This window comes from Pristiophorus japonicus, chromosome 12, assembly GCF_044704955.1.
Source record: "Pristiophorus japonicus isolate sPriJap1 chromosome 12, sPriJap1.hap1, whole genome shotgun sequence".
In the NCBI taxonomy this organism is placed as follows: domain Eukaryota; kingdom Metazoa; phylum Chordata; class Chondrichthyes; family Pristiophoridae; genus Pristiophorus; species Pristiophorus japonicus.
This window is the reverse complement of record NC_091988.1, coordinates 163,107,214-163,134,228: the sequence shown is the minus strand read 5'-3', so window position 1 is coordinate 163,134,228 and position 27,015 is coordinate 163,107,214. Positions and strand designations below refer to the sequence as shown.

The 27,015-nt window shown below is 45.6% G+C and overlaps 1 long non-coding RNA gene across 1 annotated transcript in view; it reads right to left on the bottom strand.

Moving 5' to 3' along the window:
- LOC139277032 (uncharacterized) overlaps positions 1-26,674 on the bottom strand; it is an 88,282-nt gene extending 61,608 nt beyond the window's left edge. Inside the window, exons 1-2 of the long non-coding RNA XR_011596022.1 lie at positions 26,608-26,674; positions 24,974-25,187 (exon numbers count right to left, since the gene is read on the bottom strand). This is a non-coding gene — a long non-coding RNA (uncharacterized lncRNA). The remainder of the gene's footprint in view (positions 1-24,973; positions 25,188-26,607) is intronic.
- Between the last annotated feature and the right edge of the window lie 341 nt (positions 26,675-27,015).

The window sequence follows — 27,015 nt, the reverse complement described above, 5'->3', positions numbered from 1 at the left end:
AGAAACATAGAAAATAGGTGCAGGAGTAGGCCATTCGGCCCTTCGAGCCTGCACCACCATTCAATAAGATCATGGCTGATCATTCCCTCAGTACCCCTTTCCTGCTTTCTCACCATACCCCTTGATCTCTTTAGCCATAAGGGCCATGTCGAATTCCCTCTTGAATATATCCAATGAACTGGCATCAACAACTCTCTGCGGCAGGGAATTCCACAGGTTAACAACTCTCTGAGTGAAGAAGTTTCTCCTCATCTCGGTCCTAAATGGCCTACCCCTTATCCTCAGACTATGTCCACTGGTTCTGGACTTCCCTAACATCGGGAACATTCTTCTCGCATCTAACCTGTCCAGTCTCGTCATCATCTTATACGTTTCTATGAGATCCCCTCTCATCCTTCTAAGTTCCAGTGAATAAAGGAACAGTTGATCCAGTCTCTCCTCATATGTCAGTACAGCCATCCCTGGAATCAGTCTGGTGAACCTTCGCTGCACTCCCTCAATAGCAAGAACGTCCTTCCTCAGATTAGGAGACCAAAACCGAACACAATATTCCAGTTGAGGCCTCACCAAAGCCCTGTACAACTGCAGTAAGAGCTCCCTGCTCCTATACTCAAATCCCCTCGCTATGAAGGCCAACATACCATTTGCCTTCTTCACCACCTGGTGTACCTGCATACCAACTTTCAATGACTGATGAACCATGACACCCAGGACTCGTTGCACCTCCCCTTTAGCTAATCTGCCGCCATACAGATAATATTCTGCCTTCGTGTTTTTGCCCCCAAAATGGATAACCTCACATTTATCCACATTATACTGCATCTGCCATGCATTTGCCCTCACCTAATCTGTCCAAGTCACCCTGCAGCCTCTTAGCGTCCTCTACACAGCTCACACCGCCATCCAGTTTAGTATCATCTGCAAATTTGGAGATATTACACTCAATTTCTTCATCTAAATCGTTAATGTATATTGTAAAGAGCTGGGGTCCCAGCACTGAGCCCTGCGGCACTCCACTAGTCACTGCCTGCCATTCTGAAAAGGACCCGTTTATCCCAACTCTCTGCTTCCTGTCTGCCAACCAGTTCTCTATCCACGTCAGTACATTATCCCCAATATCTTTGATTTTGCACACCAATCTGCAGGTTCATGGCACCGTGGCGGGCTCTGCTGTACAGGAGGGCAGAAAAAATAGTGGGAGAGCAATAGTGATAGGGGATACGATTGTAAGGGGAATAGACAGGTGTTTCTGCGGCCGCAACCGAGACTCCAGGATGGTATGTTGCCTCCCTGGTGCAAGGGTTAAGGATGTCTCGGAGCGGGTGCAGGACATTCTGAAAAGGGAGGGTGAACAGCCAGTTGTCGTGGTGCATATAGGTACCAACGACATTGGTAAAAAATGGGATGAGGTCCTACGAGACGAATTTAGGGAGCTAGGAGTTAAATTAAATAGTAGGACCTCAAAAGTAGTAATCTCAGGATTGCTACCAGTGCCACATGCTAGTCAGAGTAGGAATCGCAGGATAGCTCAGATGAATACGTGGCTTGAGCAGTGGTGCAGAAGGGAAGGATTCAAATTCCTGGGGCATTGGAACCGGCTCTGCGGGAGGTGGGACCAGTACAAACCGGATGGTCTGCACCTGGGCAGGACCGGAACCAATGTCCTAGGGGGAGTGTTTGCTAGTGCTGTTGGGGAGGAGTTAAACTAATATGGCAGGGGGATGGGAATCAATGCAGGGAGACAGAGGGAAACAAAATGGAGACAAAAGCAAAAGACAGAAAGGAGAAGAGTAAAAGTGGAGGGCAGAGAAACCCAAGGCAAAAAACAAAAAGGGCCACTTTACAGCAAAATTGTAAAGGAGCAAAGTGTGTTAAAAAGACAAGCCTGAAGGCTCTGTGCCTCAATGCGAGGAGTATTCGGAATAAGGTGGATGAATTAACTGTGCAGATAGCAATTAACGGATTCGATGTGGTTGGCATCACGGAGACATGGCTCCAGGGTGACCAAGGCTGGGAACTCAACATCCAAGGGTATTCAACATTTAGGAAGGATACACAGAAAGGAAAAGGAGACGGGGTGGCGTTGCTGGTTAAAGAGGAAATTAATGCAATTGTAAGGAAAGACATCAGCTTGGATGATGTGGAATCGGTATGGGTGGAGCTACGGAATACCAAAGGGCAGAAAACGCCAGTGGGAGTTGTGTACAGACCTCCAAGCAGTAGTAGTGATGTTGGGGAGGGCATCAAACAGGAAATTAGGCGTGCATGCAATAAAGGTGCAGCAGTTATCATGGGTGTCTTTAATATGCATATAGATTGGGCTAACCAAACTGGAAACAATATGGTGGAGGAGGATTTCCTGGAGTGCATAAGGGATGGTTTTCTAGACCAATATGTCGAGGAACCAACTGGGGGGAGACCATCTTAGACTGGGCGTTGTGTAATGAGAGAGGATTAATTAGCAATCTCGTTGTGCGTGGTCCCTTGGGGAAGAGTGACCATAATATGGTGGAATTCTACATTAGGATGTAGAATGAAAGGGTTAATTCAGAGACCATGGTCCAGAACTTAAAGAAGGGTAACTTTGAAGGGATGAGGCGTGAATTGGCGAGGATAGATTGGCGAATAATACTTAAGGGGTTGACAGTGGATGGGCAATGGCAGACGTTTAGAGACCGCATGGATGAACTACATGAAATGTACATCCCTGTCCAGCGTAAAAATAAAAAAGGGAAGGTGGCTCAACCGTGGCTATCAAGGGAAATCAGGGATAGTATTAAAGCCAAGGAAGTGGCATACAAATTGGCCAGAAATAGCAGTGAATCCAGGGACTGGGAGAAATTTAGAACTCAGCAGAGGAGGACAAAGGTTTTGATTAGGGCAGGGAAAATAGAGTACGAGAGGAAGCTTGCAGGGAATATTAAAACGGACTGCAAAAGCGTCTATAGATATGTAAAGAGAAAAAGGTTAGTAAAGACAAACGTAGGTCTCCTGCAGTCAGAAACAACGGAAGTTATAACGGGGAACAAAGAAATGGCAGACGAATTGAACAAGTACTTTGGTTCGGTATTCACTAAGGAGGTCACAAACAACCTTCCAGATATGAAAGGAGTCAGAGGGTCTAGTAAGAAGGAGGAACTGAGGCAATTCCTTATTAGTCGAGAAATTGTGTTGGGGAAATTGATGGGATTGAAGGCCAATAAATCCCCAGGGCCTGGTGGACTGCATCCCAGAGTACTTAAGGAGGTGGCCTTGGAAATAGCGGATGCATTGACAGTCATTTTCCAACATTCCATAGACTCTGGATCAGTTCCTATGGAGTGGAGGGTAGCCAATGTAACCCCACTTTTTTAAAAAGAAGGGAGAGAGAAAACAGGGAATTATAGACCGGTCAGCCTGACATCGTTAGTGGGTAAAATGATGGAATCAATTATTAAGGATGTCATTGCAGCGCATTTGGAAAGAGGTGACATGATAGGTCCAAGCCAGCATGGATTTGTGAAAGGGAAATCATGCTTGACAAATCTTCTGGAATTTTTTGAGGATGTTTCCAGTAGAGTGGACAAGAGAGAACCAGTTGATGTGGTGTATTTGGACTTTCAGAAGGCTTTCGACAAGGTCCCACACAAGAGATTAATGTGCAAAGTTAAAGCACATGGGATTGGGGGTAGTGTGCTGACGTGGATTGAGAACTGGTTGGCAGACAGGAAGCAAAGAGTAGGAGTAAATAGGTACCTTTCAGAATGGCAGGCAGTGACTAGTGAGGTAGCAAGGTTCTGTGCTGGGGCCCCAGCTGTTTACATTGTACATTAATGATTTCGACGAGGGGATTAAATGTATCTCCAAATTTGCGGATGACACTAAGTTGGGTGGCAGTGTGAGCTGCGAGGAGGATGCTATGAGGCTGCAGAGTGACTTGGATAGGTTAGGTGAGCGGGCAAATGCATGGCAAATGAAGTATAATGTGGATAAATGTGAGGTTATTCACTTTGGTGGTAAAAACCAGGGAGACAGACTATTATCTGAATGGTGACAGATTAGGAAAAGGGGAGGTGCAACGAGACCTGGGTGTCATAGTACATCAGTCATTGAACGTTGTCCTGCAGGTACAGCAGGTGGTTAAGAAAGCAAATGGCATGTTGGCCTTCATAGTGATGGGATTTGAGTACAGGGGCAGGGAGGTGTTACTACAATTGTACAGGGCCTTGGTGAGGCCACACCTGGAGTATTGTGTACAGTTTTGGACTCCTAACTTGAGGAAGGACATCCTTGCTATTGAGGAAGTGCAGCAAAGGTTCACCAGACTGATTCCCGGGATGGCGGGACTGACATATCAAGAAAGACTGGATCAACTGGGCTTGTATTCACTGGAGTTCAGAAGAATGAGAGGGGATCTCATAGAAACATTTAAAATTCTGACGGGTTTAAACAGGTTAGATGCAGGAAGAATATTCCTAATGTTGGGGAAGTCCAGAACCAGGGGACACAGTCTAAGGATAAGGGGTAAGCCATTTAGGACCGAGATGAGGAGAAACTTCTTCACCCAGAGAGTGGTGAACCTGTGGAATTCTCTACCACAGAAAGTTGTTGAGGCCAATTCACTAAATATATTCAAAAAGGAGTTAGATGTAGTCCTTACTACTAGAGGGATCAAGGGGTATGGCGAGAAAGCAGGAATGGGGTACTGAAGTTGCATGTTCAGCCATGAACTCATTGAATGGCGGTACAGGCTCGAAGGGCCGAATGGCCTACTCCTGCACCTATTTTCTATGTTTCTATGTTTAATTGATTCCAACATTTTCCCCACTACTGATGTCAGGCTAACCGGTCTATAATTCCCTGTTTTCTCTCTGCCTCCTTTTTTTTAAAGTGCTGTTACATTAGCTACCCTCCAGTCCATAGGAACTGAACCAGAGTCGATAGACTGTTGGAAAATGATCACCAATGCATCCACTATTTCTAGGGCCACTTCCTTAAGTACTCTGAGATTCGGACTATCAGGCCCTGGGGATTTATCGGCCTTCAATCCCATCAATTTCCCTAACACAATTTCCTGCCTAATAAGGATATCCTTCAGTTCCTCCTTCTCACTAGATCCACTATCCCCTAGTACATTCATAAGGTTATTTGTGTCTTCCTTCGTGAAGACAAAACCGAAGTATTTGTTCAATTTGTCTGCCATTTCTTTGTTCCCCATTATAAATTCACCTGAATCCGAGTGCAGGGACTTACGTTTGTCTTCACTAATCTTTTTCTCTTCACATATTTATAGAAGCTGTTGCAGTCTGTTTTTATGTTCCCTATAAGCTTACTCTCACACTCTATTTTCCCCTTGCTAATTAAACCCTTAGTCCTCTGCTGCTAAATTCTAAATTTCTCCCAGTCCTCAGGTTTACTGCTTTTTCTGGCCAATTTATATGCCTCTTCCTTCGATTTAACACTTTCCCTCATTTCCCTTGTTAGCCACGGTTGAGCCACCTTCCCTTTATCATTCTTATGCCACACAGGGATGTACAATTGTTGTAGTTCATCCATGTGATATTTAAATGTTTGCGATTGCCTATCCACCGTCAGCCCTTTAAGTATCATTCTCCAGTCTATCCTAGCCAATATTGTTGTTGGTGCTGTTGGAGTGCCTGGTGTTACTGGTGTTGGGGCTGATCATGATGGGATTCTGAGGACCAAGGTGAGATTTTTTTCAATGGCAGTGATGCTGATGGATAACAGGTGAGGTTGAGATGACAGTTGTGATCTGTCAATGGTAAGAGAGGATGTTCCAATGAGGTGACGCTGGATAGAGAGTTTGCTCCAAACAGTTGCAAGCTGCATAAAGCTCGATCTGTCTTCCAAATGCAGTAAGCAACAGCTTCTAACCTTAGAAAGTGAACACCTATGAAATGGAAGCTTTTATAGACCATTTGTAGCTGTCAATATCCAATATCCACTGACCAATATCCTCACGGCGGCAGCAGGAGGGTTGCTTGTGCTGTTGGGGAGGGTTTAAACTAGCTTGGCAGGGGGATGGGAACCTGAGAATAGATTCAGTAGGGAGGGTTGTAAAGCTTGAATTAGAAAGCAAAAATGTAGAAAGTGAGTTTGAAGGACAGAGGAAACAAGCAGGAAAAAAGGGTAGAAAAAAATACAAATTTAAAAGCTCTTTGTCTAAATGCACGATGCATTCATAAGAAAATAGATGAGTTGATGGCACAAATAGATACAAATGGGTATGATCTGATAGCCATTATAAAGACATGGTTGCAAGGTGCCCAGGACTGGGAACTAAATATTCAGGGGTATTTGATAATTTGGAAGGATAGGCAGAAAGGAAAAGGAGGTGGGGTAGCACTGTTAATAAAGGAAGCGATCAGTGCATTAGTGAGAAACAATATTGGCTCAGAGGATCAAGATGTTGAATCAGTTTGGGTGCAGATGAGGAATAATAAAGGAAAAAGTCACTGGTGGGTGTAGTCAATAGGCCCCCTAACATTAGCTACACAGTTGGATGGAGTATAAATCAAGAAATAATGGAGGCTTGTAATAAAGGAATGGCAATAATCATGGGTGATTTTAACCTTCATATTGATTGGACAAAGCAAATTGGCTAGGGTAGCCTTGAGGAAGAGTTCATAGAGTGTATCCAGCATAGTTTCCTTGAACAGTACATTGTGGAACCAACCAGGGAGCAGGTTATCTTATATTTAGTACTGTGTAAGAAACAAAGAAACATAGAAATTTACAGCGCAGAAGGAGGCCATTTTGGCCCATTGTGTCCATGCCGACCGACAAAGAGCCGCATGGCCCTTGGTCAGCAGCCCTGAAGGTTACATACTGTAAGGGCGAAAAACCTTAATTAGGGGTAAAGTAATTCGGTGTAATTAAAATAAAGGAAGAAAGACTGAGAGTAAGGTTTAAAATGCGGTGATGGTAGAATAGCTGAATTAGGCAGAAAAACTAAGGTCAGAGGAATTCTCTTCGGAGAAAAGAACACCCACAAGATTTAAGTAGACAGCTCACAGAAATAATGAGAGAAGGCCACGATGTTCCAGACACAGGAGATAAGAGGGACAAAAGCCTCTTTAAAGCAGAGTGTAACCAGACTCTGGCAAAGATAACAAGCCTGGGAAGACATTCCCAGGAAAGTGCACATAACCTGCAGGGGCTGTTCCCTAGCAACAGCTGTCAGAGCTGAATGTACCAATAGAATCATTAGAAATTACTGTAACCAATGAAATTGCCTGTAACCTGTATCAACCAATGCATTAGTAGTAGGTGGGCGGGGACTGGTGGCAAATAACTAATGTAACACTTCCCCGCCTAGTTTCTGTATTTCGACTCTATAAAAATGTAATTGCACCACCTGTGCTGTGAGATCGGCGTGCAGAGCACTTAGTAACGGTACTGATGCGGCCAGATCTCCCTTGATTAATCAGGTTTTAATAAACAACTCTTTTCTCTATAAAAGACCTTTCATGTGAGTGCTATATTTTTAATGCTCCACAACACATATAAACCTATGAATAATGACGGAAAGGTAAAAAGCACCCAGCCCAACCAGTCCACCTCACACAACTGCAACACCCCTTATACTGAAACTTTCTACACTCCACCCCAACCGGAGCCATGTGATCTCCTGAGAGAGCCAAAACCAGATAAAAATCCAGGCCAATTTAAGGAGAAAAAAATCTGGGAAAATTCCTCTCCAACCCATCTAAGCGATCGAAACTAGTCCAGGAGATCACCCTGGCCGTATTTGATTCCCTGCAGTACTTACCATTATATCTGCACCGTCCAACAAAAGGTCATCCAGTCTAATCCCAATTACCAGCTCTAGGTCCATAACCCTGCAGGTTACGGCACTTTAAGTGCCCATCCAACCATCTCTTAAAAGTGGTGAGGGTTTCTGCATGCACCACTCTTCCAGACAGCGAGTTCCAGATCCCCACAACCCACTGCGTAAAGAAGTCCCCCCCCCCAAATCCCCTCTAAACCTTCCACCAACCATCTTAAAACTATGCCCCTCGTAATAGACCCCTCCACCAATGGAAATAGGCCCTTACTATCCATTATATCCAGGCCGCTCAATATTTTGTACACCTCAATGAGGTCTCCTCTTAACCTCCTCTGTTCCAATGAGAACAAAACCAGCCTATCCAATCTGTCCTCATAACTAAGATTCTCCATTCCAGGCAGCATCCTAGTAACTCTCCTCTGCACCCTCTCTAGTGCAATCACGTCTTTCCTATAATATGGTGACGAGAACTGCATGCAGTACTCCAGCTGTGGCCTAACCAAAGTATTATACAATTTAAGCCATAACCTCCCTGCTTTATTGCCCCGGCCAATAAAGGCAAGCATTCCGGATGCCTTCTTAACCACCTTATCCACCTGGCCTGCTACTTTCAGTGATCTGCGGACAAGCACATCAAGGTCCCTTTGTTCTTCTGCACTATTAAGTGGCCTACCGCTTAATGTGTATACCCTTTCCTTATTAGCCCTCCCAAAGTGCTTCATCTCACACTTCTCTGAATTAAATTCCTTTTGCCACTGCTCTGCCCACCTGACCAGGTGTAATGAGGCAGGATTAATAAATGACCTTGTAGTAAAAGATCCTCCAGGAATGAGTGACCATAATATGGTTGAATTTCAGATTCAATTGGAGGGTGAGAAAGTTGGTTCTCAAACCAATGTCCTAAGCTTAAATAAAGGAGACTACAAAGGTATGAGGGCAGAGTTGGCTAAAGTGGACTGGGAAAATAGACTAAAGTATGGGACGGTTGATGAGCAGTGGCAGACATTTAAGGAGATATTTCATAACTCGCAACAAAAATATATCCCAATGGGAAGGAAAAACTGTAAGAGAAGGGATAATCATCCATGGCTAACTAAGGAAATAAGGGAGGGTATCAAATTGAAAAGAAAGGCATACAATGTAGCCAAGACTAGTGGGAGGCCAGAGGATTGGAATACTTTTTTAAGCCAGCAGAGAACGACTAAAAAAATGTTTGAGAGGGAAGATAGATTATGAAAGTAAATTAACACGCAATATAAAAACAGACAGTAAGAGTTTCTACAAGTACATTTAAAGGAAAAGAGTGGCTAATGTAAATGTTGGTCCCTTGGAGGATGAGACTGGGGAATTAATAATGAGAACAGGGAAATGGCAGAGACATTGAACAAATATCTTGTATCGGTCTTCACGGTAGAAGATACTAAAAACATCCTAATAGTGGATAATCAAGGGGCTATAGTGAGGGAGGAATTTAATACAATCACTATCACTAATGAAGTAGTACTAAGTAAAATAATGGGACTAAAGGCAGACAAGTCCCCTGGACCTGATGGTTTACATCCTAGGGTTTTAAGAGAATGGCTGCAGAGATAGTGGATTCATTGTTTGTAATCTACTAAAATTCTCTGGATTCTGGAGCGGTCCCAACGGATTGGAAAACCGCAAATGTAATGCCCCTATTTAACAAAGGAGGCAGACAAAAAGCAGGAAACTATAGACCAGTTAGCCTAACATCTGTCATTGGGAAAATGCTGGAGACCATTATTAAGGGAGCAGTAGCGGGACATTTGGATAAGCATAATTCAATGAAGCAGAGACAGCCTGGTTTTATGAAAAGGAAATCATGTTTGACAAATTTGCTGGAGTTCTTTGAGGATGTAATGAGCAGGGTGAATAAGGGGGAACCAGTGGATGTGGTATATTTGGATTTACAGAAGGCATTCGATAAGGTGCCACGTAAGAGGTTACTGCACAAGATAAAAGTTCACGTGGTTGGGGGTAATATATTAGCATGTTTGGAGGATTGGCTAACTAAGAGAAAACAGAGAGTCAGGATAAAGGGGTCATTTTCCGGTTGGCAAACAGTCACTAGTGGGGTGTCGCAGGGATTGGTGCTGGGGCCTCAACTATTTACAATCTATATTAATGACTTGGATGAAGGGACCGAGTGTAATGTAGCCAAGTTTGCTGATGATACAAAGATGGGTGGGAAAGCAAATTGTGAGGATACAAAAAGTCTGCAAAGGGATATAGACAGGCTAAGTGAGTGGGCAAAAATTTGGCAGATGGAGTACAATGTAGGAAAATGTAAGGTTTTCCACTTTGGCAGAAATAATAGAAAAGCAAATTATAATTTAAATGGAGAAAAATTGCAAAGTGTTGCAGTACAGAGAGAACTGGGGGTCCTTGTGCATGAAACACAAAAAAATAGTATACAGGTACAGCAAGTAATCAGGAAGGCAAATTGAAAGTTGGCCTTAATTGCAAGGGGGATAGAGTATAAAAGTAGAGAAGTCTTGCTGCAACTGTACAGGGTATTTGTGAGGCCACAGCTGGAGTACTGCATGCAGTATTTAAAGAAGGATATACTTGCATTGGAGGCTGTTCAGAGAAGGTTCATTAGGTTGATTCTGGAGATGAGGGGGTTGACTTATGAAGATAGCTTGAGTAGGTTGGGCCTATACTCATTGGAATTCAGAAGAATGAGAGGTGATCTTATTGAAACTTATAAGATAATGAGGGGACTCAACAAGGTGGATGCAGAGAGGATATTTCCACGCATAGGGGAAACTAAAATTAGGGGACATAGAATAAGGGGCTGCCAATTTAAAACTGAGATGAGGAGAAATTTATTCTCTCAGAGGGTTGTAAATCTATGGAATTCTCTGCCCCAGAGAGCTGTGGAGGCTGGATCATTGAATATATTTAAGGTGGACACACACAGATTTTTGAGTGATAAGGGAGTAAAGGGTTATGGGGAGTGGGCAGGGAAGTGGCGCTGAGTCCATGATCAGATCAGCCATGATCTTATTGAATGGCAGAGCAGGCTCGAAGGGCCAAATGGACTACTCCTGCTCCTATTTCTTACGTTGTTCTTATGTTCAAATCATCCCACGCTGACACAACGCCCAACCTCCTTATCTGACATGATTCCCGAGCAGCGGGGAAGCCATTGGCAAACTCTTAAAATCTAAAGGTGAGCTTAAAATAGTTTTTAAGTGCCTGTTAACAAGCTCTTAATAATCTAAATTTCCTCCGCCGCTTGTTTCTGGTTTGTTCAGCGATGACGGACCCAATATCTGGGACACTAGCGTGGAGGTGGTTTGACAGAAGGTTCCCTACCCGCTGTCAAAATATATGTTCCCAGCTGACCCAACATCATACGTTACGCCTACAGCCCAAAAAATTCCCCGTGTATGCACTTTTAACAAGTGATCAGCTATTATCTCCAGGTTTCTTTCCAGATCCATGTTTGATGGGTTCTCTTATAGAATAGAATCATAGGATAGTACAGCACAGAAGGAGGCCATTCGCCCCATTGAGCCTGCCCTGGCTATATCGAAGAGAAATCCAGTTAGTCCCACTCCCCCACTCTTTCCCCATATCCCTGCAAATTTTTTCTTCTTAAAATATTTATCCAATTGCCTTTTGAAGGCTATTTTGACCCTGTATCCACCACCCTATCAGGCAGTGCAATCCGATTCCCAACCAATCATTACATAAAAAAGTGTTCCCTCATGTCACCTCTGGTTCTTTCAGCAATCACCTTAAATCTGTGCTCTCTCATTGTCCTGCATGGTATATGTCATGTATCCAAACATGTTTAGTGCTTGTACATATGATGTGCCACCAGAGGGCACTACTATGGGAAACTTATATACCAGCTGTATGGTCACTAAGGGCACTGCAGTGGGAAACTTATAGGTTACCTGTACAGGTGTGCCATGCCTAGTATAAAAGGCAGGCCACCACGTGTGATACTTTAGAGTTACATTAAATGGACTAAGGTCACTACAGTTCAAGTACAATACATTGTACTTGAGTCATTATCAGAGCATCTAAAGACATAACAATTGGCGACGAGATTACGGACTTTCATGCGAAAATGGGTAACCTTGGTACGTTGCAGCAGTTCACCAATGGTCATGATTGGAACGCCTTTGTGGAGAGGCTCGACCATTTCTTCACAGCAAACGACCTGGCAGGCGATAATCCAGCCACATTGGCTGATAAGCACAGAGCTATCCTGCTAACCAGTTGTGGACCTACCATCTATGGTCTCGTCAGGTACTTGCTGGCACCAGCAAAGATAATGACCAAAACGTACGAGGAGCTTGTATCGCTGATCCAAGAACAACTCAAACCCAAAGAGAGCATTCTCACAGCCAGACACTGGTTTTATACCCACTGACGGCCCGAAGGCCAGGAAATCGCGAAATATGCTGCAGACCTCAGGAGGCTGGCGGCGCCGTGTGATTTTGGCAATCATCTCACCGAAGCGCTGCGGGATATCTTTGTCATTGGAATTGGCCATGAGGGCCTTCTTCATAAGCTACTGTCAGCGGATACCACAGTCACACTGCAGAAGGCCATCTCCGTGAGCCAAGCATTCATGACCTCAACTTGCAGCTCTAGGTGGATGACTCACCCTCAGGACTCAAACCCGGCAAGTACTGTACACAGAATGGCGCCTTGTAGAGGCTGGGCTGTAGAAAGTGAATCTCCTCAGGGAAGAGAGAACAGGCCCCCGAGTCCCTTAACTCAGAGTCCGCTGAGGGGGGCTAATCGAGTAGCATCATGCTGGCGTTGCAGAGGGAATTACAGGGCTCACCAGTGCCATTTTAAGGACTATGTGTGTAAAGGATGCAGCACAGAGGGCCACCTTCAGTGAATGTGTAAAAGAAATATGACTCACTGTGTTGATGAAGAGTCTGTAGATGACCATGAATCCAGCACGGATTATGAAGCGATAGTCAGAGAGGCAGCTCAGCCCCACAATGAGGTGTATAGCATGTTTACCTGCACCACAGAATATTCCCCGCTGAGGATGGAAGTGGAGATAAATGGCATTCCAGTCTTCATGGAAGTGGACACGGGATGAGCCAGTCAGTAAGGATCAAGAAGCCTTTGAGAGGCTATGTGACAATCAAGCTGAACAACACAAGTTGGTCCCAGTTCAGGCAAAGCTGCGAACCTATACTAATGAACTTATCCCAGTCGTTGGTAGTGCGGATGTAAAGGTACTCCAGGATGGCATGGTGCACAAGTTACTACTCTGGATTGTTGCAGGTGATGGGCCAACGCTATTCAGAAGAAGGTGGATGGAGAAGATCCATTGGAGCTGGGAAGATTTCACCCCTCCAGCGATCGACGTCCCCCGCGCTCAGAGGCAAAGCAAGCCCTCACCTAAGGTTGGATCCGGCACCAGTGAGCAGACCAGCACAGCACTCGAGGCACAGACCACTCAGCACGACTGCGTGGAGATGATCCAGCTGAGACGACCTGAACGCACCTTCCGGGTTCCAGTGGCAGGAAGAAAATCAGATCCAAAGGCAACTTCCCAGCCTCGGTGGCAGAACCCGGGGAGAAGAGGATCACAGCAGTCGACATCGTGGATGGAAAAAAGATGGCAGCGATCAGACCACGAGATGCAGCGCTGATGGAGCAACACATGGCACCAAGCGAAGAAGATGGTTGGGGTAAAGATAGCAAGGCTCTCTTAAAGGAGGCCGGCAACCCACCACACTTAAAGGGACAGGTCCACATTCTCAATCAATGTAATAGCAACTGTGAGTTAAATGTAAAGCTTGTAATTGATGATCAGAGTTTTATACATGTAATAAGTATAGAAAAGTTGTGCGATTGCGATCGGAGCTACAGTTTATCCACAATGAGTAATGAAACATTGTGAGATGTAGGATTTCAACTGCATTCAGTTAATGTAGCGGGCAAACACCCATCTGGAGCACACAGGTCCAGCGAGCTTTCCAGCCTGCGTCCCTGGGACCAGAGTGATGCACCATGGAGTGTGGCCACAAGCAGCTAAAATAGACAAGCTGCAGAGCAAGCGACCTCAGGAGGGCAATGGCACTGGTATCGATATCCTGCCCCTGATCAGCTCCACCTCTCAGGCTCCCGATGACACCAACCGCCTGGAGCCTGAAAGAGCAAACCGCGCAAAGGCACAGCTCCCAGATCCTATCGCCACTAAAGCTACACCTGGGAACGAAGGGTCACCTGCAATGGTTCTCCGAAATGGGACCAGGACCAGCCAGGATCCCAAACCAAGTAACGCCCAGGCAAGCGAGTCAGCAGTTCCCTGCACACTGCTAGACGACTGCTCCTCAGGGAGCAGCAGCGACCCAGGGCGCAAGGAAAAGACAGGGAGGTCACAGTGCAAATCTGCCCGATGCTAGGAGCAATGACAAAGGCCCCGAGAGCAGGCAACTTGAGCCAACCAAGTTCCCACTGCCAGCACTGGGCACTGCGCCGCCACCAGACTACCTGGACACCATCCAGCAATTCTGGTACTAGATTGTCCTCACGCACCGGTGCTGACACCAGTACTGATTCCAAGTATGTATCAAGTATGTACCTCACAAGTCAAATGTATTTGCCTCACAAATGTAATGCTGTAAATGTAATTTTTTTTTCTGGACTTGAATGTATATGAATGTAATGAACCACCGGCATAATGTACATGTGTGGGGTAGAGAATGGAGTGGCCATGGACGCGCAATCAGAAACTGCTGTGTATTTGTAAAGCATGCACTCCCATATTCCGCCACCAGGGAGCTCATCCCCTGAAGTCCCAAGCGATCCCAGCATCCCTTGGGAGCACTGTATATAAGCCGGCCACTAAGGCCTGTTCCTCACTCTGGAGTGTCTTATTAAAAACTGAGGTCACTGTTACTTTAACTGCCCTGTGTGCAGTCTCATCTGTGTTAGGAACACAATAACTGGCGACGAGAATACGAATCCAATGCAAAGGTGCAGCAAACTGTGGGCATCCTGGAGAAGTTCTCGAAGGGTAAGGACTGGGAAGCCTATGTCGAACGGCTAGACCAATACTTAGTAGCCAACGAGCTGGACGGAGCAGGGAGCGCTGCAAAAAGGAGAGCGGTCCTCCTCACAGTCTGCGGGGCACCGACCTAGAGCCTCATGAAGAATCTTCTGGCTCTGGTGAAACCCACAGATAAGTCATATGAGGAGCTGTGTACACTGGTTCGGGAGCATCTTAACCCGAGGGACAGCGTACTGATGGCGAGGTATCGATTCTACACGTGCCAGCGATCTGAAGGTCAGGAAGTGGCGAGCTACGTCGCCGAGTTAAGGCGACTTGCAGGACAATATGAGTTTGATGGCTACCTGGAGCAAATGCTCAGAGACTTTTTTGTACTGGGCATTGGCCACGAGACCATCCTACGAAAACTTTTGACTGTAGAAACACTGACCTTCAGTAAGGCCATTGCGATAGCACAGGCATTTATGTCCACCAGTGATAACACCAAACAAATCTCTCAGCACACAAGTGCTAGCAATGTTCATAAATTAACTGAAACTGTGTTTGCGAGCAGAAATGTACAGGGCAGAACCTGCGAGTCTGCAACTGCCAGCAGGCCTCAGGTGACCCAGATGACTCAGAATCCCCAACAAAGGATGAATGCAAGGCAATTCACACCTTGTTCGCGTTGTGGAGGCTTCCATTCAGCCTATTCATACCGCTTCAAAGGGTATGTTTGCAAGATCTGTGGAACAATGGGGCACCTCCGACGAGCTTGCAAACGAGCTGCAAGCTCTGCAAAACCTGCTAACCACCACGTGGCAGAGGAAGATCAAAGCAATTTCGAACCTCAGAGAGAGGAGGCAGATGCTGAAGTACACGGGGTGCACACATTTTTGACGAAATGTCCACCTATAATGCTAAGCGTAAAATTGAATGGCTTACCCGTAGCCAAGGAACTGGACACTGGCGCTAGCCAATCCATCATGATTAAAAAGATGTTTGAGAGACTGTGGTGCAACAAAGCATTCAGACCAGCTCTGAGCCCCATCCACACGAAACTGTGAACGTACACCAAAGAGCTTATCACTGTCCTGGGCAGCGCCATGGTCAAGGTCATCTACAAGAGCACGGTGCATGAACTGCCAATCTGGATTGTCCCGGGCGATGGCCCCACACTGCTTGGAAGGAGCTGGTTGGGCAAAATCCACTGGAACTGGGATGACATACGAGTGCTATCACATGTCGATGAGGCCTCATGTACCCAGGTTCTTAACAAATTTCATTCCCTTTTTGAGCCAGGCATTGGAAACTTTTCTGGGGCGAAGGTGCGGATCCACTTGCTCCCAGAGGCACGACCCATTCACCACAAGGCGCGAGTGGTACCTCACATGATGAGGGAGAGAGTGGAAATCGAGCTGGTCAGGCTGTAACGCGAGGGCATCATTTCCCCGGTGGAAGTCAGCGACTGGGCCAGCCCGATTGTTCCAGTACTCAAAAGTGATGGCAAGGTCAGGATTTGCAGCGATTATAAAGTAACTATTAATCGTTTCTTGCTACAGGACCAATACCCGCTACCTAAGGCAGATGACCTATTTGCGATGCTGGCAGGAGGCAAGACGTTCACCAAGCTCGACCTGACTTCGGCCTACATGACGCAGGAGCTGGAGGAGTCTTCGAAGGGCCTCACCTGCATTAACACGCGCAAGGGACTGTCCATCTACAACAGATGCCCATTTGGAATTCGGTTGCCTGCAGCGATCTTCCAAAGAAACCGGAGAGCCTACTCAAGTCGGTACCACACACGGTGATCTTTCAGGACGATATATTGGTCACGGGTCGGGACATCACCGAGCACCTACAAAACCTGGAGAAGGTCCTCCAGCGACTGGATCGCATAGGGCTGCGGCTGAAGAGGTCGAAATGCATCTTCATGACAACAGAAGTGGAGTTTTTGGGGTGAAAGATCGTGGCGGATGGCATTCGGCCCACAGACGCCAAGGCAGAGGCTATCAGGAACGCGTCCAGGCCACAGAATGTCACGGAGCTGCGGTCATTCCTCCTCAACTATTTTGGTAACTTCCTACTGGGGTTAAGCACCCTTTTAGAGCCCTTACATGAGTTATTGCGCAAAGGTGAGAACTGGGTATAGGGAAAAAAACAAGTAATTGCTTTTGAGAAAGCCAGAAACATTTTATGCTCCAACAAGCTGCTTGTATTGTATAACCCGTGTAAAAGACTTGTGCTAGCATGTGACGCATCGTCGTATGGAGTCGGGTGTTTATTACAACAAGCTAACATTGCGGGGAAGTTGCAACCTGTCACCTATGCTTCCAGGAGCTTGTCTAAGGCCGAGAGGGCCTACAGCGTAATTGAGAAAGAGGCATTAGCGTGTGTGTTCGAGGTAAAGAAAATGCATCAGTACCTGTTTGGCCTCAAATTTGAGCTGGAAACCGATCACAAGCCCCTCATATCCCTGTTCACTGAAAACAAGGGGATAAATACTAATGCCTCAGCCCACATACAAAGGTGGGCACTTGCGCTGTCAGCGCATAACTATACCATCTGCCACAGGCCAGACACCGAGAACTGTGCGGATGCTCTCAGTCGGCTACCATTGCCCACCACGGGGGTGGAAATGGCGCAGCCTGCAAACTTGTTTTACTGGTGGCGCAGCCCGCAGACTTGTCGATGGTCATGGAAGCGTTTGAAAATGATAAATCACCTGCCATGGCCCACCAGATTAGGACTTCGACCAGCCAAGATCCTCTGCTGTCCCTAGTAAAAAACTGTGTACTGCATGGGAGCTGGGCCAGCATCCCAGTTGAAATGCAAGGGCCAATCAAGCCATTCCAGCGGCGAAAGGATGAGCTGTCCATTCAGGTAGACTGCCTTTTGTGGGGTAACTGTGTAGTGCTACCAAAAAAGGGCAGGGAGACGTTCATCTCGGATCTCCACAGCATACACCCGCGTATAGTAATGATGAAAGCGATGGCCAGATCCCACGTGTGGTGGCCCGGTATCGATTCTGACTTAGAGTCCTGTGTACGGCAATGCAGCGTATGTGCTCAGTTGAGCAACGCGCCCAGAGAAGCACCACTACGTTTGTGGTCCTGGCCATCCAGACCATGGTCGAGGATCCATGTCGACTATGCGGGCCCGTTTCTCGGTAAAATGTTCCTGGTGGTGATGGATGCTTTTTCAAAATGGATTGAATGTGAAATAATGTCAGGAAGCACCGCCACCACCACCATTGAAAGCCTGAGGGCCATGTATGCCACACACGGCCTGCCTGACATACTGGTCAGTGACAACGAGCCATGTTTCACCAGTGTCGAATTTAAAGAATTCATGACCCGCAATGGGATCAAACATGTCACCTTGGCCCCGTTTAAACCAGCCTTCAATGGGCAGGCAGAGCGGGCAGTACAAATCATCAAACAGAGCCTTAAATGAGTCACAGAAAGCTCACTCCAAGCCTGCCTGTCCCGAGTATTGCACAAGATCGCACTTGCTCACAGGGGTGCCCCCGGCTGAGATACTCATGAAAAGGACACTGAAAACCAGACTCTCGCTGGTTCACCCCAACTTGCATGATCAGTTAGAGAGCAGGCGGCAGCAACAAAATGTAAACGATCGTCACGCCACTGTGTCATGGGAAATTGATCTGAATGACCCTGTGTATATGCTAAACTATGGACATGGTCCCAAGTGGATCGTGGGCACGGTGATAGCTAAAGAAGGGAATAGGGTGTTTGTAGTCAAACTAGACAATGGACAAATTTGCAGAAAGCACCTGGACCAAACGAGGCTGCGGTTCACAGAATGCCCTGAACAATCCACAGCATACACCACCTTTTTCGAGCCCACAACACACACCCAAAGGATCAACGACACCACGCCGGACCAGGAAATTGAACCCATCACGCCCAACAACCCAGCAAGGCCAGGCTCACCTAGCAGCCCTGCAGGGCCAACAACACGCCAGCCCAGCGAGGGCAGAGCCAACACACCAGAACAGACATTTATACCGAGGCGGTCCACCAGGGAAAGAAAGGCTCCCGACCACCTCACCTTGTAAATAGTTTTCACTTTGACTTTGCGGGGGGAGTGATGTTGTGTATCTGTAAAGCATGCACTCCCATGTTCTGCCACCAGGGAGCTCATCCCCTGAAGACTCAAGGGATCCCAGCATCCCTTGGGAGCACTGTATATAAGCCGGCCCGTAAGGCCTGTTCCTCATTCTGGAGTGTCTTATTAAAGACTGAGGTTACTGTTACTTTAACCTCCCTGTGTGCAGCCTCATCTGTGTTAGGAACACAATAGAAACCACCAGCACCTCTACTGCCAATGAAACACCACCTACTCACCCAAGATGGAAACAACCCTCCAAGGGTCAACTAGATAGAGCTAAGCCCAGAGCACAGTCAATGAATGAAGGTGATTTGCACTAACGACGTGGGGGGGGGGGTGATGTCATGTATCCAAACATGATTTCCTGGAGTGTATAAGGGATGGTTTTCTAGACAAATATGTCGAGGAACCAACTAGAGAGCCTTCCATTCTAGACTGCGTGTTGTGTAATGAGAGAGGATTAATTAGCAATCTTGTTGTGTGAGGCCCTTTGGGGAACAGTGACCATAATATGGTAGAATTCTTAATTACGATGGAGAATGACACAGTTAATTCAGAGACTAGATCCCTGAACGTAAAGAAAGGTAACTGCGATGGTATGAGACGTGAGTTGGCTAGGATAGACTGGCGAATGATACTTAAAGGGTTGACTGTGGATAGGCAATGGCAGACACTGAAAGATCACATGGATGAACTTCAACAATTGTACATCCTTATCTGGCGTAAAAACGGGGAAGGTGGCTCAACTGTGGCTAACAAGTGAAATTAGGGATAGTGTTAAATCCAAGGAAGAGGCATATAAATTGGCCAGAAAAAGCAGCAAACCTGAGGACTGGGAGAAATTTAGAATTCAGCAGAGGAGGACAAAGGGTTTAATTAGGAGGGGGCAAATAGAGTATGAGAATAAGCTTGCACGGAACATAAAAACTGACTGCAAAAGCTTCTATAGATATGTGAAGAGAAAAAGATTAGCAAAGACAAATATCGGTTCCTTGCAGTCAGAATCAGGTGAATTTATAATGGAGAACAAAGAAATGGCAGACAAATTGAACAAATACTTTGGTTCTGTCTTCACGGAAGACACAAATAACCTTCCGGAAATACTAGGGGACCAAGGGTCTAGCGAGAAGGAGGAACTGAAGGAAATCCTTATTAGTCAGGAAATTGTGTTAGGGAAATTGATGGGACTGAAGACCGATAAATCCCCAGGGCCTGATAGTCTGCATCCCAAAGTACTTAAGGAAGTGGCCCTAGAAATAGTGGATGCATTGGCGATCATTTTCCAACATTCTATAGACTCTGGATCAGTTCCTATGGAGTGGAGGGTAGCTAATGTAACCTCACTTTTTTAAAAAGGAGGGAGAGAAAAAACAGGGAATTATAGACCGGTCAGCCTGACATCGGTAGTGGGGAAAATGTTGGAATCAATTATTAAAGATGTAATAGCAGCGCATTTGGAAAGCAGTGACAGGATCGGTCCAAGTCAGCATGGATTTATGAAGGGGAAATCATGCTTGACAAGTCTTCCAGAATGTTTTGAGGATGTAACTAGTAGAGTGGACAAGGGAGAACCAGTGGATGTGGTGTATTTGGACTTTCAAAAGGCTTTTGACAAGGTCCCACACAAGAGATTAGTGTGCAAAATTAAGGCACATGGTATTGAGGGTAATGTATTGATGTGGATAGAGAACTGGTTGGCAGACAGGAAGCAAAGAGTAGGAATAAATGGGTACTTTTTAGAATGGCAGGCAGTGACGAGTGGGGTACCGCAAGGTTCAGTGCTGGGACCCCAGCTATTTACAATATACATTAATGATTTAGACAAAGGAATTGAATGTAATATTTCCAAGTTTGCAGATGACACTAAGCTGGGTGACAGTGTGAGCTGTGAGGAGGATGCTAAGAGGTTGCAGGGTGACTTGGACAGGTTAGGTGAATGGGCCAATGCATGTCAGATGCAGTATAATGTAGATAAATGTGAGGTTATCCACTTTAGTGGCAAAAACAGGAAGGCAGAATATTATCTAACTGGTGACAGATTAGGAAAAGGGGAGGTGCAATGAGACCTGGGTGTCATGGTACATCAGTCATTGAAAGTTGGCATGCAGGTACAGCAGACGGTGAAGAAAGCAAATGGCATGTTGGCCTTCATAGCGAGACGATTTGAGTATAGGAGCAGGGAGGTCTAACTGCAGTTGTATAGCGCCTTGGTGAGGCCACACCTTGAATATTGTGTATAGTTTTGGTCTCCTAATCTGAGGAAGGACATTCTTGCTATTGAGGGAGAGCAGCAAAGATTCACCAGACTAATTCCCGGGATGGCAGGACTGACATATGAAGAAAGACTGGATCGACTAGGCTTATATTCACTGGAATTTAAAAGAATGAAAGGGGATCTCATGGAAATATATAAAATTCTGACTGAATTGGACAGGTTAGATTCAGGAAGAATGTTCCTGATGTTGGGGAAGTCCAGAACCATGGGTCACAGTCTAAGGGTAAAGAGTAAACCATTTAGGACCGAGATGAGGAGAAACTTCTTCACTCAGAGAATTGTGAACCTGTGGAATTCTTTACCACAGAAAGCTGTTGAGGCCAGTTCATTAGTATTTTCAAAAGGAGTTAGATGTGGCCCTTACGGCTAAAGGGATCAAGGGGTATGGAGTGAAAGCAGGAATGGGATTCTAAAGTTGCAAAATGATCAGCCATGATCATATTGAATGGTGGTGCAGGCTCAAAGGGCCGAATGGCCTACTCCTGCACCTATTTTCTATGTTTCTATGTTTACTGCTTGTACTATTACATATGATGTGCCATCAGACGTCTCTACTGTGGGAAACTTGTACACCAGCTGTATGGTCACTAAGGTGTGCCACCAGAGGGCACTGCAGTGGGAGACTTATAGGTTACCTGTACAGGTGTGCCAGGCCTAGTATAAACGGTAGGCCACCATGTGTGATACTCACTCTGGAGTTACATTAAATGGACTAAGGTCACTACAGTTCAAGTAAAATACATTGCCTCGTGGAGTCATTATCAGAGCATCTAAAGACATAACAGTACATATGTGCCAAAACTATAAGAACATAGAATTAGGAGCAGGAGAAGGCCATACGGCCACTCGAGCATTCTCTGCCATTCAATAAAATCATGGTTGATCTTCGACATCAATTCCACTTTCCTGCCTGATCCCCATATCCCTTGATTCCCCTCGAGTTCAAAAATCTATGTCAACCTGAAGACACTCAATGATTCAGCTTCCACAACCCTTTGAGGGACAGTATTCCAAAGATTCACAACCTGCTGAGTGAAGAAATTCCTCCTCATCGCAGTCTTAAATGGTCGACCTCTTATCCTGAAACTGAGCCGCCTAAGTCTAGACTTTCCAGTCAGGAGATACAACCTCTCAGCATCTACCCTCTCAATCCCGCTCAGAATTTTACATGTTTTTATGAGATCACCTAGTATTAGCCGGTGGCTCAAATCCGTAGTACCCTCACCTCTGAGTGAGAAGGTTGTGGGCTTAAATCCCACTCTTGAGACTTGAGCACAAAAATCTAGGCTGACACTCCCGTGCCGTACTGAGAGAGTGCTGCACTGTCTGATGTGCCATCTTTCAGAGGAGACGTTAAACCGAGGCCCCATCTGCTCTAACAGGGTGGACATAAAAGATCCCATGGCACTATTTTGAAGAACAGCAGGGGAGTTATCCCCGGTGTCCTGGTCAATATTTATTCCTCAAATAAAATTTAAAAAAACAGTGTGCATCAAAAATTACTTCATTGGCTGTAAAGCACTTTGGGACATCCAATGGCCATGAAAGGCATTACATAAATGAAAGTCATTCTTTAAATTCCATAGAGTATAGGCCCAATTTGCTTAATCTCTCCTCATAGGACAACCCTCTCATCCTAGGAATCAAGCTAGTGAACATTTGTTGCACTGCCTCTGTCATGTATCTCACATTACTGTATATAGCTGTATCTTACCATGCTACACATGACTTTAACTGGATATGACCTGAAACAATAAACATACCTTACCACCAGGGGTGCACTTGCAGGAGACACTCCATACCTGTTCCACTGAGTATAGTATATAAAGGGAGGTCTCAGGCAAGTGCAGCACTGGAGAGCTGTGAATTAAAGGTGCAGGTCCTGAGTAACCTTGACTTCAGCATGTGTCTCGTGTAAGTCAGCACATCAGAGTCAGGACTTAACAGTGGTGACGAGTTACGGGATCACAGAATCCACAGAATGGCTACCAACAGCTCAGATGAGAAATAGGATGCTGGAGACAATTGGGATGACTTTATAGAAAGGCTCCAGCAAAGCTTTGTGACCAAAGACTGGCTGGGTGACGATAAGGCAGACAAGAGAAGAGCCCATCTCTTGACCAGCTGTGGCTCGAAAACATACGCTTTAATGAAAGACCTGCCGGCACCCGAGAAACCAGCAAGCAAGTCAATTGAGGAGTTGAGCACACTGGAGAGAAACCAGCTGAAGCCAGCGAGCAGCCTACACATGGCCAGACACAGGTTCTACAACTACAGACGCAGTGTGGGCCAAAGCATACCCGACTTTGTGGCAGAACTTCGGAGGCTGGCTAGTTCATGTGAGTTCCCCGATGAACTAAGGAGAGAAGTACTGAGAGACTTTTTTATTGAAGGAATAGGCCACGCAGGCATATTCTGAAAGCTTATAGAGACTAAGAACTTGACTCTAGAGGCAGCAGCACTGGTCGCACAGACATTCTTGGCAGGCGAAGAAGAATCGAGGCTGATCTATACTTTGGGTACGACAACCAACGAGGCATCGGAACAAGGGGTTCACATTGTGAAACAAACCGCTACCCCCACACACAGACAAAGGCAGGAGAGCAGGCCTTCAACAGCAGACAGTGGCGCCAGAAGCCATCAAAATCAAGGGCCACATGAACGGCCGATCACACCTCATCAACCCACAATGTGAGCAATCAACAACAGATTGAGAGAAGCTCAAGGGAGATCAGCCAGACGCAGCTCATCCTTCGGAAACAGTGAAAACTGTCTGTGTTGGAGATGTGGGGGAAGGCACTCAAGCAGGGTATGCAGAAACTGCAACTACACAGGGCATCTGGCTCGCATGTGCAGAATAAAATGCAGCTCGGCTGGTATACGAATCGGAAGGGTCGGAAAGCGGACCAGAAGACGGTTGGAACAGTGCACGGGACACCGAGGTACAGCGGGTTAATTCGATCAATGTCCACTGTTCTTACACCAAGACGGCTCCAATTATGATGAGGGTTCTACTCAACGGGATACCCGTCAACATGGAACTGGACACGGGGGCCAGTCAGTCCCTCATGAGCGTTCAACAATTTGAACAGCTGTGGCCGCGCAAAAGCAACAGACCAAAACTCACAAAGATTGACACCAAACTAAGGACCTATACTAAAGAAATTGACGCAGTCCTTGGCAGCACCATGCTCTCGGTCACACACAAAGGGATGGTGAACTGACTTTCCCTGTGGATTGTCCCCGGGGATCTCCCAGCCCTGTTGGGGAGAAGCTGGCTAGCAGAACTTAATTGGAAATGGGGTGATGTTCACGCCATGTCGTCAAAGGAACGGACCTCCTACTCAACAGTTCTAAGCCGTTTTGAACATCTCTTTCAGCCAGGTGTGGGCACCTTCAAAGGAGCTAAAGTTAGAATCTACATCACACAGAATGTCAGACTGGTCCATCACAAGGCTAAAGCTGTACCTCATGTGATGAGGGAAAAGATTGAAAACGAACTGGACCAGCTTCCGCGGGAAGGCATAATTACTCCCGTGGAATTCAGTGAGTGGGCAAGTCCCATCATCCCCGTCATGAAGCCTGATGGATCCGTGCGAATCTGTGGGGATTACAAGTCTACCATAAACAGAGTCTTCCTACAGGAACAATTCCTGCTGCCCAGAGCAGAGGACCTATTTGCCACGTTGGCTGGAGGAAAACTTTTCTCGAAACTTGATCTCACATCTGCGTATATGACACAAGAACTGACCAAAGAGTCTAAGCTACTCACCACCATCAACACACATCGTGGCCTTTTTGTGTACAATCGATGCCCATTCGGCATCAGGTCGGCAGCTGCTATATTCCAGCGCAACATGGACAGTCTGCTCAAGTCCATCCCGGGGACGGTTGTGTTTCAAGATGACATATTCATCACGGGTAGGGACACCGACTCTCATCTCCGCAATCTTGAGGAAGTACTAAGTCGATTGGATCGGGTAGGCCTAAGAGTTAAGAAATTTGAGAATGGTTCCACTGATGAACAGTGATGGGACCAAAGTGGAGCCCTGAGGAACTCTACAATCAGATCCATACCTATTAATAACCCTCTCCATATGTGATTTTAACAAGTTACCATCTCTTCTCTGATATCTTTTTAATATATTGGACCAAAATGCAGCCTGCACCAGCTCAACTAAATTGATAATGCACCTAAAAATTCTTCCCTCCCAACTTTCATTTCACTTTGTTTTTTTTAATTATCCGCATCAAAATGAGATGCCAGTCCTGGCAAATGGAATGCTATTTTCCATTTGCATTGCCCAGATCAGCTTCAAATACATTCAGGCTGATTACACCGCAGCCAGATCCAAATTACAAATCCCTCTACACTGCCCCAACAATACACCTTAACTACAATTTTAGATTAGTACTCCACTGGTGTGAATTTTTACTCATGCCAAATTAGGCAGCTTTGTGATACTGTGTGAGATTGCCTTACACCATTTGTGCTAAAGTGTGAATAGTTTAGGGTCCCACAACTACTAAGAACTGCATCAATACTGTCACCAACATAGATCCATAAATGTTTACAGCATGGAAGGAAGAGACCATTTGGCCCATTGCGTCTATGCTAGCTCTTTACTAGAGCAATCAAAACTAATCTCATGGCCGTGCTCTCTTCCCAAAGATATTTTATTGTCCTCTGCTTCAAATGTGTATCTATTCCCTTAAAATAGACAATGGTTTCTTTCACAACTACTCCTTGTGGCAAAGCATTCCACATGCCAGAAACTATCTGTGTAGATACATTTCTCCTAATCTCCCCTCATTTTCTCTGACAATTTTAAATGACTGATCACCCCAACCAGCGGAAATAATCTTTCCCTATACAGTCTATTAAAACTCTTAAAAAGGCTACATTAGATCTCCTTTTAGCTTTCTCGGGTTCATTGGAAATAGTCTCAGTCCCTCAAATCTCTCCTCATAACTATAATTTATCATCACTGGTTGGTGACTCTATGCTCTCTCTAGCTTTAATTTATTTTCTATAAAGAGGTACCCAATACAGTACACGTTATCCAGCTGGATCCTAATCACATGCATGTACAAATAATGCATAACTTTGCTCTTGTCCTTTACGTTTCCATTTAGAAAATGTAAAATGCTGTTGACCCTTTATAAATCTTATCTAGCTGTATTCATATGTAGGATTCTTACAGTCAATAGAGAGATTCATCCCTTCAATCTGAACTGGTTCATAACATAGATCCAAGAAGCAAAATAAGAATGCATTGTGCCACCCAGTCCTACACCATCAATTCTTTTTATTGTTTCAAGTAGAAAAGCCCATGGGCCTGAAATCCCGGTTCTGGGCTTCCCGTGAGCGCTCACCTGAAAATAAGAAAAAAGATCTGCACCTACCTTTTGCTCCTGCAGCGTTCTGAGGCCTCTTCCTGCGCATTGGGGCGCGTTCACGTCTTGGAGATGCGGAGGGAGAAGCTTGAGTCACATGGCACTGGACAGCCAATGAAGGTACAGTATTCTCATTCATAATAATGGGAACTCTGTAAGTCTGCGTACTCATTATGAATGAGAAAACCCCTCCCCCAACACCCGAACACAAATAAAACATTAAAAAAACACCTCACATATATAACATTAATTTAAATTAAAGTTAATGAAATGTGTTAGAAAATTTTTAAGTGTTGCAATTAGAGTTTAAAATAAACTTACCATAGTGGAGAGGGTTTTTTAACATAAAAATGTGTTTTTAAATGTTATTTTTATATGTATTTTATATGTTTTAAATGCTGATAAAAGTAGGCTATG